This window comes from Ictidomys tridecemlineatus, chromosome 3 (genome assembly GCF_052094955.1).
Source record: "Ictidomys tridecemlineatus isolate mIctTri1 chromosome 3, mIctTri1.hap1, whole genome shotgun sequence".
Lineage (NCBI taxonomy): Eukaryota > Metazoa > Chordata > Mammalia > Rodentia > Sciuridae > Ictidomys > Ictidomys tridecemlineatus.
The window spans coordinates 63,117,153-63,130,749 of NC_135479.1; the positions used below are offsets into that span (position 1 = coordinate 63,117,153).

At 57.4% G+C, this 13,597-nt stretch overlaps 1 protein-coding gene and 1 long non-coding RNA gene across 5 annotated transcripts in view; one reads left to right on the plus strand and one right to left on the minus strand.

Moving 5' to 3' along the window:
* The window catches only part of Rai1 (retinoic acid induced 1), a 115,494-nt gene that overhangs the window by 75,734 nt on the left and 26,163 nt on the right, over positions 1-13,597 (minus strand). Inside the window, exon 1 of one of the 4 annotated variants that reach the window (XM_078043011.1) lies at positions 196-308. The exons of the other annotated variants lie outside the window; for them this stretch is intronic. The gene's annotated coding sequence lies outside the window, so the exon portion shown is untranslated. Of the gene's footprint in view, positions 1-195; positions 309-13,597 lie in introns of those variants that run through there. 4 annotated transcript variants of the gene reach the window in all.
* Positions 112-9,789, plus strand: LOC120884249 (uncharacterized). The gene is made up of 3 exons (XR_005726586.2): positions 112-5,070; positions 5,162-6,050; positions 8,849-9,789. It is a non-coding gene; the product is annotated as an uncharacterized LOC120884249 (long non-coding RNA).

The following is a 13,597-nucleotide window of genomic DNA, read 5'->3' on the forward strand; positions in this document are numbered from 1 at the left end:
AGCGCGATGCGGTCGCGGGGCGCGCGCGGGGAGGGGCGCGCGACGAGGGGGCTTGGCTGCGCGCAGCCCGCGCCCCAGACGCGGGGGAGGGGAGGGGAGGGGGAGGGGCGGGGAACGAGAAGGCGGGGAGGAGTGGTGAGCTTGTAGAGGCAGCCGGAGGAGGGGGCGCCGGGGAGACGCTCCCGTGGCTCTCACCGCTGGGGCTCGGGGTCACCGGCTGCGAGGCTCCGAGGCGCTCAGGGACTGGGGGTGTGAGTGAGTGAGTGTGTGTGTGTGTGTGTGTGTGTGTGTGTGTACACGTGCGCGCGCGCGCGCGCGCGCGTCAAAGAGCGAAGGGGAGGGACAGAACGCTTTAATATTTTTCAGTGACTTAGGAGCCCGCGGGTAAGCTTTTGGTTGTGCGTTGAGGTCCTTGTGTGGATCAGTGTGGCTGTAGATTTCTGGTTTACCCTGCGTGTGAATGTCACGGGGCTTCCGGAGGGCGGGGGGGGGGCAGCTGGATACTAGCTTGTGAATGTGCTTCTGGGTCTCGGCGGGACTGAGTGATGCGGTGCCTGCGTGGAGTGGTGTGTTTGTGTGCAATTGTTTGTAGGGGGTAGTGTGGCTGCGTGGGTGGGACTGCGCCTGTGTGGGGTTGTGCGTGTATGTATGAGATTGTGCCTGCGTGGGGCCGGGGGAGCTTTGTGCCCGTGCGGGCTTGTTTGCGAGTGGGCTGACGGTTGTGTGGGGCTGTGGGCTGCGCATGGAGGGGCAGTGCGCCTGTGCGGTCTGTGGGCTGGCCAGAGGCAATGGTCTGTAGCCGCCGGCGGCCGTGGGGCTGTGTTCTCTGTGCGGGTTTGAGGCCTGGAGGGCGGGGGCTAGCCCTCGTGGCGTCGGGGATCGCACCGCCGCAGAAGAACCGCTTAAGGCGCGAACAAGCAGCGATGGGGTCAAGGCGCAGCGCGACGTGTAGTAACGGAGGAAGGGGAAGGCGGAGGGAAAGGGGGGGCCTTCTTTCCGCGGCTCCCCTCGCCGCACCAGAGATGCAGCTCGGCGGAGATCCTGCCACTTCCCGGTTCCAAGGTCCTAGAGGCACAGGATTTGGGAGCCCCTGCCTGGCTGGGGAAGACGCCTACGGCCAAGGGGACAGCAGGGAACGACTCCCGGAGAGCCCAGAAGCACACGAGTAAGGCCACCCAGAGAGGCGGGTCGCAACCGGGAAAGAGCCAAGGACTAGGTCGAGACAAAGAAGACTGGGGGCCTTGGGGCTGGACTGCGGCCGAGGGGAGGCCTGCCCGAGCGCTAAAGGCCAGAGCGTGGTGTGGGGCGGCGGTGGCGCGACCCCAGTTCGCCCGAGTATGGGGAGTCACTCCAGCGCCCCAGGGGCACATAATTACGCGCCCGGGGCGGGCCGCGGAAAGCCAGATTCTGAGCGAGCTGGCGGTCACCTAGCCCCAGGGCTGTGATTGAGTGTTTCTCTAGCCCGCCCCTTTTTAGGCTGCTCGTGGCCCAAACAACCATTCATTCATCCATCCCTCCATTCATTCATCCATCCATCCATCCATCCACTCATTCATCCATCCATCCGTCCAACCACTCTTCTTTCCATCCATCTGATTATCCACGCCAAGGATCACACTGACAGGGCTCCCCCCCCCACTTTGTCCCCTTGGTCAGACAGTCACATTCTCTTAGGTCCCTACTTCCACTTCTTCCTGCTTGGCAGGAGAGGAGCACACCCCAGGGCCTCTATCACTTCACACTTAGGGCTTGCACCCAAAATTGTGTGCCAGGTGGGTGTGGGTACCTTCCTCCTGGCCCTCCCTGAAGCCTGAGGCTCAGTCCCCGCTGGCCTCCAGGTGGGTGTGGGTACCTTCCTCCTGGCCCTCCCTGAAGCCTGAGGCTCAGTCCCCGCTGGCCTCCAGGTGGGTGTGGATACATATTGGTGCCTCCAGGTCACCGGTTGAGGACTGTAAGGGCCTGATGACACAGAGGCATCATCAGAACCCCAGTGAACTGAAAGTTACTCAGAAACCTGTCAAATAGGAACAGATTCCTGGGCTGTATCCCAGATAGAGTCCTCAGAATGCCCAGAGCCTCTGCCTGGGAATCAGCATCTTGCAGCCAGATGTGGGGCACCACTGACATGATGCATCTTACACCCTCCCCAGACCTTAGTGCTGCCCCCCAAGCAGCCGCCTAACGAGCAAGCCTTTCTATCAGAAGTGAATCCCCAAGACCCAGGGCAGCCCCAGCTCCTCTCTGGACTCGAGACTCCCCATCTTTAAAACAGGGCTTCTTAGTGTCCACCTTTAATTATTGGGACTGGGAACAAGGGCGACCGGGTCCTGAGGCTGCTGGGGGAGCCAAGAGAAGGCCCACTGTGGGCACCATTGAGCCTGGTGGCAGAAAACCCAAATCCCTGCTGGGGACCACCAACCCCGTCAAAGATGGACCCCTTAACCCCTGGCACATCCTGGATTAGCTGTCTGTCCTGGAGGGCATGGACAAACTTACCTCCCTCCTGTTTGAGGGATCAGAGGGAGAAAGTCCTCCTGGTAGCTTATGGGACCCCCTCATCCCATCAGGCCCCCAAGACCTCCCTGATCTCGTGGCCCACCCTTTCACCCTCACTCATTGTGGAACCCCTCGCTATTCCTTGAATCCAACAGGTACCTTCTCACCTCAGAACCTGTGCACATGTTGGTCCCCCTTTGCCTGGACCAACTTTCTAAGGCACTGCAGAATTTACCTATTCATGTATTTATTTCAAGGGTATTTTTTTGTTTGCTTCTTGGTGTCTCCACGGTGGGTGGGAATGGTGCGGGTTCCCATTTCTGTGTCTTGCTGAAGCAAGCCCCTGTCCTGACTGGGAATGGGCTCCTCCTCTTTAAATTGACAGCCCCCTTAGAGAAAACTGGAGTGGGCACATGGAGAACCTCACAGCTGGGACAGGTCTCATGACTCACCTGAGTCCCTCCAAGTACCTTTCATGGATTCTGGGGATCTGTCCCAGGGGTCTACAGGGATACAATGGTGGTGGGGTGCCTTGTCACAGAGGAGAGCAGCGCCCTGCATCTCACTGTTCTGCAGGTCTCTCTTTTGCTCCCTAGAGCTTCTTAAGGTAGTCCTGTGGCAGAGGAGCCCAGATCCCAGAGGGCTGTCAAGGGTGGACGGATGGATTCCCCTACCTGGCCAAGGCCCTTCCATAAGTGTCACTGCAGAGGGGTCACAGGACAGCACGAAAAAGCTGGGATCGGTCCATCCCTGAGAGGTGAAACCCAGGCTCATGCCAAGGACCCAAATAAAGACAGTCTGATCCCACCTGACTGCAAGATTCAACAGAGGCCTTGATCACCTCTGCCCAACATGGCACCTGGGTAGCTCAATATGTATGGATTAAATGAACAGACGGAGTGGCGACGTCAAAATTCACACTCAGGTCTGCATGGCCCCCACACTTCTTCCTGTCCCATCAGACCCTATTAGTGGGATTCCACGGGGTCACGGTGCAGCATCAGCACACAGCACAAATGACATCCATCAGGAGGAAAGGACCAGCAGAGGAGACAGCATGGCGGGCAGGCGGGTGGGTTTTCTGCTCTCCCAGGATCTAACTCCAACTTCTACCATGTGGACCCTGCCCCAGGGGAGAGGGGATCCCTGCTGCTTGGCTCAGGAGAGATCTGTGGGGCATCTGGGGGCTGCTCATAGGTCTCAAAAGGCCTGGCACTTCCTGGTGAGGCGGGCCTGCGCTCTGAAGGGTCCTGGTCTGGGCAGGTCTCCTTTTGTTTGCCCTTTTGCTCTGAATAGCTGCTTTCATGCAAAGTGCATTATCCACCGAGACGGAAAATGTAGAGGCGGCTGGGGGCACCAGAAGGAATGCAAACTGAGGATAAGGTTCACTGACAGGCCACCAGGGACAGGGTTAGCCAGGGGGTCACCAGGTGGGCAAGGAGTGGAGAAGAGGACTATGGACTCCATCCCATACCAGATGCAAACTCAAATTCAAAATCAGACCTGGGCTGGTACCCTCAGACTGCAAGTCTACAGGCCTGGAGGAATGGGTGAGGGGTCATAAAGTGGGTCAGGTTTTTCCTTTATCATCTTTTTTTTTTGGGGGGGGAGGTTTTATCGGGCTTGTAACCAATTTATTGAATAGGGGTGGCAATTTCAAATTTCTATGTATCTTATTCCTCCCCACCAGTCACCTGCTGCATTTCAGAGACTGGGTGACAGACAGGTGCAGATGATTGACTTTCCCAAGCTCACCCACTTGGAGTGTGGCGGAATGATTCATCCATTGGGTTGGCAAATATTTACTGAGCATCTACTACATGCTAGGCACTGTTTTTATGTTGAGGATTCAGATCAAGGAAGGGGGCAATGCTTCCATTTTAGTCTTGGGACAGACCAGAAACAGACTGGATAAGGAAATGATGTCTAGTCCTGTGGTTCAGTCGAGCAATGCATCCTTAGGCCCTTTTGTCATGGTGTGAACATCACTGAGTGTCCTTACACAAAGTGAGACAGCTACCAATGACACTAGGAAATGTGGTCTTATGGAACCCCTGTGGCACATGTGGTCCGTCACTGGCTAAAACATTATGCGGTGCGTGACTATAGAATGTTACATGTAGGTGAGGCATGTTGTGGAAAAACAAATAAATAAAGCTAGGGAAGAAGGCTGGGAGCCTGGCAGGGCCATGTTGACACTGGGTGGTCAGGGAACTCATATCTGACAACCAACTTGAAAGATTAAGGTAGGAAGAGTGTAAATACCTGGGGGAGGAGGGAGCTGTGTATGTGGAAGCCACCGTAAGGGCAAAGGCCCTGAGGCAGAGCTGGAGTGAGCAATGTGGCGAGTCAGAAGAAACTGGGGACAGAAAGGGGGCAAAAGGCCACCACACCCATCGGGCCCTGTACCCCACTATAAAGACTAAATCTTTTACAGTACATGAGATGTGGGGTCTTTGTAGTGTTTTGAGCAGAGAAGGGACATGATTTCCCTTAGGTCCTCATAGCGCCCCCTGGCGACCATGAAGAGAATGGACCCTTGAGCCAGAGCAGAAGCCAGAAGCCAGGAGGCCGGTGAGTGGCCCTCACTGTGTGTGTGTGTGTGTGAGGGGGGGGGATTATTTAAAAGCCTTCATGCTAATCGGTTAACTTTCAACCGCCCAAGAGGCCCCATTTTTAGAGAATGCACCGTGAACTGCGCCCTGACTGGGTACACCGCGGGTGACCCTCCCCAGTCACCTTCCTACCGTGCAAACCTCCGCCCACCCATTTCATGAGCATATTGACTTGGGCTGGTGGCTGCCAGACCTCCCTCTCCCACGGATCCAGTTTTGTCTCCCAGACCAACCAAGATCACCGATTGCGCAAATTTCTCCCTTGGCGTATCCACTGCGTGCCAGGTGCTGTTGCTTGGGCCACCGGGAGACGGCCTCCACGGGTCTGGGGGGGGGGTGCATTTGACAATCACAGCCCCGTGCCTTTCTGTCCCCATCAGAACACTCTGACGCCCCACGCTCCCTCGGGGAGCTGGGCTACCATGTGAAACTGAGCAGACGCCAGAAAACATGTTTTTCTTTGAAGGCAAAGAACTTCATAGTTCAGCTAGTGGAAGGCGGGGCGGTGGTGGGGAGCCATCAGGAGTATAAATATCCAAGTTCTCTTTAAGTTTTGGGCACATTTTCAAATAGCCTGCATGTCCCCCTCCCCCCGAGTCCCCCTTCCTCCCCAAACCCCAGGGGCTGGCAGTAGAGGTGGGAGGATAAGCCAGAGTGCCCGGGGAGGAGGTTCACGGTAGAAAGGCCACCCTGCTGTCCACCTCTCTCGCTGGGGCACATCTCCATCTCTTCCCCGGACTGGGGTCCACCCGACAATGCTGGTGGCCGGGCCAGGACCAGTGCTCTTTCTGTTGCCTTTGATCCGAGTGGTCTTGGATCTCCTCTGTCTGCGGTTTCTCTGCCACCTGTCCTGCCACCTGTCCGTCCATCCTTCCTTACGAGCCAGTGGGAGGCCATCGGAGGAGGCCCATGAAACTCCAGGCTCACGCAGGACCGAGTGTGAGTGGAGGCCCCCCCCTCCAGCCACCGGGGCGGGACCCTGCTCACGGGTCATGGGGTCTCCCTGCAGGTCTGTGGCCTCATCTCCACCGCCTCTATGGCGTCCTTCTCCAGGGTGACCAAGGCGGTCAGTCCTTCCTCTTGGGGTCTTGAGGGGGTCCTCCCCTGGCACAGCATTCACTTCCCCTTCTCAGCCTCAGCGTCTGAGTGAATTAGAAGTGGCAGGGTCCCAGGGCCATAGCAGGAGACTGGCCAGCGGGTGAGGGGACAGAGAAGGCCAGATGGATGGGAGGTGGGGAGGGAGGAGGAGGGCCTGGGAGCAGATGAAGGAGGGAGGTGGGCAGAGGAGGGGAGAGGCGTGGCAGAGTCACTGGGGTGGGCCCAGCTCTCAGTCTCACAGGAAGAGGAGTCTTACAGGGTCTCTGTCACAGCCACGGAACAGCGAAGCCACACGCCTGCTTTGCCCCCTGCCCCGGTGCCCAGGGCCCAGATCCACCCCTGGGCCAGGTGGCTGAGGCCTAAAGGACTCTTGGCGCCAACACAGACTGAACTCCAATCCCAGCCACAGACTGACCCCCCCCACCTCAGCCACAGCAGCAGGGGCTACATTCCAATCCCTGACCCCAGTCCCAGCCCCAGGCTGACCCCTACTCTCTGCCATATGTGGACTTCTGACCCCCGGCCACAGTGCCTCGTCACAAACAGACACCTGGCTGCTGACCCAGCCACAGCCTGATCCCAGATGCTGGTGCAGGCCCACAGTGGTGACGATCTGGAGGACACATTCCACCAGGCCACCAGGGACTGTTTCGGGACGGCCAGGAGAGGCCCAGCTCGGCGCCCTCCCACCCCAGCGACGCACTATTAACCCTGCACCTGCCTTGTGCTGAGGCCACAGGGCTGGGGTGACCACAGAGCCTGCAGCTTCTGACGTTTTCCTAAAAAGAAGTCCAGCAGCACCAGGTGGGGGCAGCTGGCCAGGGGCCAGAGTGGCCCCTCGGCCAGGGTGTGCAGCCAGACACACACACAGATACCCCAGGACAAGACACCTGGCTCAGACCTCAGTGCACACACACAACAGCACAACACTCACACATACACACACACGCACCACACACACACACACAAATAGTAAGCACAAAATCAGACACGCGGGGCTCGGGTGGTGGCCCAGCGGTAGAGCGCTCGCCTAGCATGTGCGAGGACCTGGGTTCGATCCTCAGCACCACATTAAAATAAATAAATAAAATAAAGGTATGGGGTCCAACTATAATTAAAAAATAAATATATATTTTTTTTTAAATCAGACACGCACTCCCGCATCCAACCAGACATGCATTCACGTGCAAAGGCCCCACCCCTGCCACTGGACAGGGCTCCCAGGACACCTGCTCCTCCTCACCTGGACCGTCCTTCAGCCCCACGTGCCCAAGAATGGAAATGACTGCACACCCCCACTTCCTCTCCTCCTGAAAGGAGCCCAGGAAAGCACCCAGGACTGAGTCCTGGTTGTGTCTCTGTGGGGCCTGGGGGCAGCCCCAGCCCTCCGTGAGCCCCTTCGGCTTCCTCTGACTGCTTCAGAGAGAACCAGAGAGCCGGCGGGGCGTGCTCACTGCTGGAGGGCTACCGAGACCTGGGGGCCCACGTCACCTGCACCCTGGGGCTGCCAGCCCGTGTATAAGTATGCATCCTCCTGGGGGCACACACACTCTACCTTCAGACACACAGAGATGTGCACAGAGACATGTGACATGCACACCTAGGGACATGCGCAGACACACACATGCACACTTAGGTGTCAGTCACCTGCCTTGGCACATCTTTTGTTCCCTGACCCCAACGATGGGAGTCCTTAGGCTGTGGGGATCTTGCATGGCTCAACCGCTCCTCCAGGGACCCTCTGGCCCCTTTCTCAGTTCTCCATGGGACTTTGCCCAGCCTGGACATAATGCTCCCAGGGGATGCTGACCACGGGGTCCTCCTGGTCCCAAGGTGAGGACCCCTAGCTTTATCTGAGTGGCAGCTACAGCTCCTTCTCGCCCTGGCGGGTGATGACATGCCTTTAAGTCTCTGGCAATGACTTGCTCAGCTCCCTCCTTGCTGAGGGAGACCCAGGCCCCTGCCTCAGTCTGCCATCTGCAAAATGAGACGAGACTGGGCTGACCTGGAGTGTTCAGAACAGTCAGGCAACCGGAGGACATGGACCTGAGTACCTGGAGGTTCAGGGGCGGCTCAGCCCCTCGGAGCCTCCACCTGCCTGGGACAGGGCTTCATCCACTCAACTCTGGACGGGGCGGTGGGCGGGGGGGTTAGGAAGGCAAGGACGTCCCAGCAGGAGCCTGGGGACAGGGTGAGCCTAGGGACCCTGTGAATGTCAAAGCCTGAATTTGCAGAGATGGGCTCTGGAAAGATGGAAGAGAAACTGCTGATCGAAGGCCTGGGGCTGTGGCTCAGTGGTAGGACGCTCGCCTAGCATGCATGAGGCCCTGGGTTCGATCCTCAGCACCACTACAAAAAAAAAAGAAATTGCTGATCGAAACGGAACCTTGATTCGCCTGGGTGAGGCCTGGGACTTGATGCCAAACACCAAAGATAAATAGATAGATAGATAGATAGATAGATAGATAGATAGATAGATAGATAGATAGATAGATCGGGTTAAGGGGTGTAGCTTGGTGCCCGAGCACTTGCCCAGCATGCACAAGGGCCCTGCGTTCCATCCCCAGCACAGCTCTGGATACCTAGAGAGTGTCCTGAGTGGAAAAGTGACCGCTCCCATCCTCCTTACCCCCTAACAGGAAAGGTGCGGCTCCTGATTGTCCCCTGGGCCAGTCCCGGCACCGTCCCATCATGGCTGTTACCTGGGCACCTCTGCACCCCCTCTGGGCCCCTGTTTCTGGAGCTGAGAAGAGGGATATTGCTTTGGGCCCAGGGCTCTCCTCGCAGCTGGTGTTAGGAGAGAGATGGAAAGCAGTTTTCCACACTGAAGCCCCAAAGGTGGAGGGCGAGGTTGCTGTCGCCCCCCAACGTCGCCAAGAGCTGGGGAATCCTACCCTCCCAGCACACCTGAAAGCAGGTCTTTCACCCCGTCAACTCACAGAGCCCAGGGCCAGGCCCAACCAACCACGAGCATTCGCTTCTGGTCCTGTTTCTGTCCACCCCTGAGGTGGAAAGGCGGATGGTGGAGTGTTTTTTAGACGATCCACAAGGCTCCTGCTATGGTCTGGAACCACGAATTCATCTAGGACTCTAATCCCAGAGTCTTTATACTAATCGTATTAAGAGGGTGGAGATTGCTGGGTGCCATGGCACCCGCCTGTCATCCCAGTGACTTGGGAGGCTGAGACAGGAAGATTGCAAGTTCAAGGCCAGCCTGGGCCACTGGGGGAGACCCTGTCTCAAAATAGAAAATGAAAAGGGATAGGGAGGTAGTTCAGTGGTATAGCACCCCTGGCTTCCAACCCCACAGCCTCAGTAACAAAACAAAGAGGGCAGAAACTTAATCCCACTATGGCATTTAGAGGTGGGGTCTCGGGAAGTGACTAGATTAGGTCATTGGAGTAGAGCCCCCCCCCATAGCTTTATGAGGTGATGGAGAGGGACCACAGAGACACAGATACATATTCTCACCACGATATGATGCGGTCCCTAGGGGCTCTGCTAGAGCCTATGCCCTGCTATTTGAACCTTGAACCTCCAGAACCGTGAGCCAAAATAAACCTCTTCTCTTTATAAAGTAGTCTGCCCCCAGTGTTTCATTATAGTAACAAAAAACTGACTCACACAGCTCCCAAGACACGTGCCAAAAGACTCACGCCCAGATACTTCACATCGTGTTTTGGAACCCCAGTTTTCCCCACCTTTAAAATGGGGGAAAAAAGCAGGGCCTGATTCATGTTGAGGAGGTACTCAGAAGTCATGTTGTTGTGAGCCCTTGAGAAACGTCAGTCCTGATGATTGTCACTTCTCCCTGGTCCGTGCAGAGGTAAGGCTTCAATCTCTGGGATTGAAGGATCACCTTCCAATTTCACAGTGATGATCTGAACATGGAACTGAGAAATCCTACTCGCTTCTGTTGTCGGGTCAAGCCGAAGGCCACCCCCACTTTGACCCTCACGCCAAGTGACCACCACCATGTGCCCTGGGCTACGAGTGCTCCATCTCTTCATGACCTCCCGGAGGCCATGTGAGGGGCTCCTAGCTGCAGACCCAGAAACTGGGGTTCAGAGAGGGAGCTGAAGAAGGGTAGAAGCAACCGGAAGACAAGATTTCACCTCCATATAAGGAAGAGCTTGCTAACAGGCCGAGTTGCCCAGAAATGGAAGGGGTGATCTGTGATGGGCGGTGGTGAGCGGCCCGGGACTGCAGGCATGCAAGGAGAAGGGGGCGGGCCGTGCCGGTGGGCGGCCGGGACACTGCCCAGGAGAAGACTGCTGGCATCTCTGGTCCTGTGACTTGACCCAAGGCCACGTGAGCAGGAATGGAATTCCAGAAGGTCAGCGCTGGGGGCCAGGGCGGCTGCACTCCTGCTCCAAATCCCCACGTGAAAAGTGGGGGACTGGAGAGAGGCCAAGTCCCCTCCCCAGGTCACAAGAATTTCATGTTTTGAGGCAAACACCTACCTTTAGTTTCGAGAAAGGTGTAAAAAAGACACAAAAATAGAAAGAAGACGGCGGTCCAGAATCATCCTCCCCTGAAAGACTCTCAATATTTCCTTGCCATCTTTTTGTGCATGCCTCAATTTTGGCTAGAAATCCTAATGTGCTTCAAAATAATTTTTATTGAGATATGATTCACATCATATAAAAGTATCCCTCTTAGCTGGGCACGGTGGTGCACGCCTGCAATCCCAGGAACTTGGGAGGCTGAGGCAGGCGAATCACAAGTTCGAGGGCAGCCTGGGCAGCTTAGCAAGTCACCGTCTCAAAGTAAAAAAAAAAAAAAAAAATGAAAAGAGCTGGGGGTGGGGCTCAGTGGTTTAGCACGTATGAGTCCCCAGCGCTGCGTAAACAAACACCCCCTGAAGCAGACAATCCCGTGGTTTTTTGGCACATCCACGGAGCCGTACAGCCAATACCATCATCTGATATGAGAACTTTTGACTCCCTCCCTAAGAGAAGCCCCGCCCCATCAGCAGCCACCTTTTTCTTCCTGCTCCGGGTCCCTGGCACCTACTCAGCAACTTCAGGATTTGCATGTTCTGGTCATTTCATGTGAACAGGGTCAGAGGCCCTTCTGCACCTGGCACTGGTGTCGTTTTAATGTGCAATTTTCGAATCCTATTTTCACCTAGAATGACAAAGTCACCTGTTCCATATTGCCACCAAGATCGTGACGATAAATAGGCTGGACTCTTGCGTACCGTGGAGAGATTTTTAATAGTTTCCGTAACTCTCCCGGTGACCCCCGACAGCTCGCTGAGGCCCCCACTGTTGCTGGACCAGACCAGTTTGGTGGCCTCCTCCTTGGCCTCCCTGTCCCAGTTCTTGCCTCCTTTGGTCCTGAGAGCAGCCAGACAAGAGCCAAATGGAAGTCAGATCCCGTTCCTCCCTGAGCCAGAACTCTTAATGGCTCTCATCTCCCAGAGGACTTTAAACCCAACTCCCTGCCACAAGTGGCAGTCCCCCGTGCAATCTGACCTCTACTTGCTAGGCACTGCCAGCGGCTGGGAAGGTCGGGATAAAGGGTTTCCATGCCTCACCTTCCTCAACTCACCAATGACACAAGTCCAAACTCAGTGACTTCACCTTCTCCCACTCTCTCCTGGGCGCTGCTCTAACACGCCAAGTATAGCCCCACCCCAGGGCCTTTGCACGGGTCCTTGCTTCTGCCTGGAACCACATCTCTCCTAGATATCGGCCCAGCACCCCAGCCACTCTCTATGCAGGTAGGCCGGCTGTCTTTTTCTCCCTAACACTCGCTACCTGATATCTCTGTCTGTTCACTGCCTTCTCTCCCTCTAAAATGGCAGCTCTGTGGCAGGTTGTCTTGTTCGCTGATAGATCCCCAGCACCTCGCCTGGGGTCGCAGCTGTGACTAGTTGGGCTGTTTCCAATAAAACCAGGAATGTAAAGAAGCAAACGGATAAACCCAGGCGCCCCGCATGGCAGACGTCACGCCCAGAAGGTGGGCCTGTGGTGTCTGAACCACACCGGGGCCCCGGGGAGAAGTGAGCCAGCATCCTGACATCAGGGAGGTCACAGAAAAAAATCCAGATTCCGGCTGCTCCAGAAAACTTGGCTCTGGTCCTGAGGGGCCGGCCACCCACCCTTGGGACCACCACCATCAGCAGCACCGAGAGGCTGGACCCAGGGCTCCCGCCCATCATCCGCCCTGGGGTTGAAGGCCTCCTGTCCCCTGAGAGACACCCGAGGTCTCCCCAGTTGCTGCCGCCTGATAGGCCAGAGCCGTCTCAGCACCCTGAAGGGCCCCGGCCCCCAAGGAGGGTCCTCCGTGTCTTGGTTCCGCTGGGGGACCTTCCTGAGCGCACGGAGCTCTCTCCACCCCTAAGTGCCCACTCCATCTTGTGTCTTCCAAGGGCCCCCCTTTCCCCTGAGGGCCTTCGAGGTGCCCCGGCTTCGTGCTTGTGCCTGGTGTGCCCTGCTTCCACCTGGACCCTGAGCTGGGGGCACGCTCGCCCCCAGGCCCTGGCAGAGCGCAGTCTGGCACCTGGTGGGCCTGCAGGCACATGGTGACCCAGGAGCACCCTGTGGGGGCAGCAGGAGGGCTGAGGGTCTGATCTGGGTCACAGCCGGTGCCCCCATGCCCTTGTCAGTCACCTCTCATGCACCAGGGGTCATGTAAAACCCAGTGGCGGGCGGGGGGCGGGGGGCTTGCAATGGGAGACGGGTCCAGCCCGGCCACGGCAGCTGTGCGCGCCCAGGACCAGGACCGAGGGCTCCACGCTGGGACGCGTCCCACGTTCTCCCCAGGCCTCAGTCTCCCCACCCACCATGGGTGCCCCCCTGATCAGCGGCCTCTCAGGCCCCGCCGCCCGGCCCCGCCTCCCCATCCTGGAGAGGTTTTCCGGGTACTGCGGGCCCTGCCTTCCCATCCATCAGGATTTTGCTGCATTCCTGTGAGTCATTCTCCAAACAAACCGTGCGAGGGAGAGAAAGGAGCAGGGGAGGGGGAGGGGAGGCTGGGAAACAAACCCAACCCTGCTTCCTCCCTCCCCGGCCCCCAGCGCCCCCCTTCCACGCACACATGGGGCTCCTGGGAGAGCTCTGGGGTATGAGGCAGGTCAGCTCGTGCGGTGGACTTGCTGTGTGACCTCGGGCAAGACCCTTGCCCTCTCTGGGTCTCTGGAGAAAACCACCCTGAAAGATCCACACCTACAGGATGGCCCGGGATTCTGAGAAGGCTCTCAGAAGCAGACGAGGCAAGGTGCCGTCCTGCGGTTTCTGAAGTGCTCCCTCCCTGGCCTCAGTCTCCCCACCTGGGTAGGCACACCCGGAGACGCAGCTGGACATGGAGAGCCCGGATGTCCAAGTCACCTGTGCCAATCGCCAGGCTGGGGCCAGCCGGCAGGGCCTCCCACAAGAAGC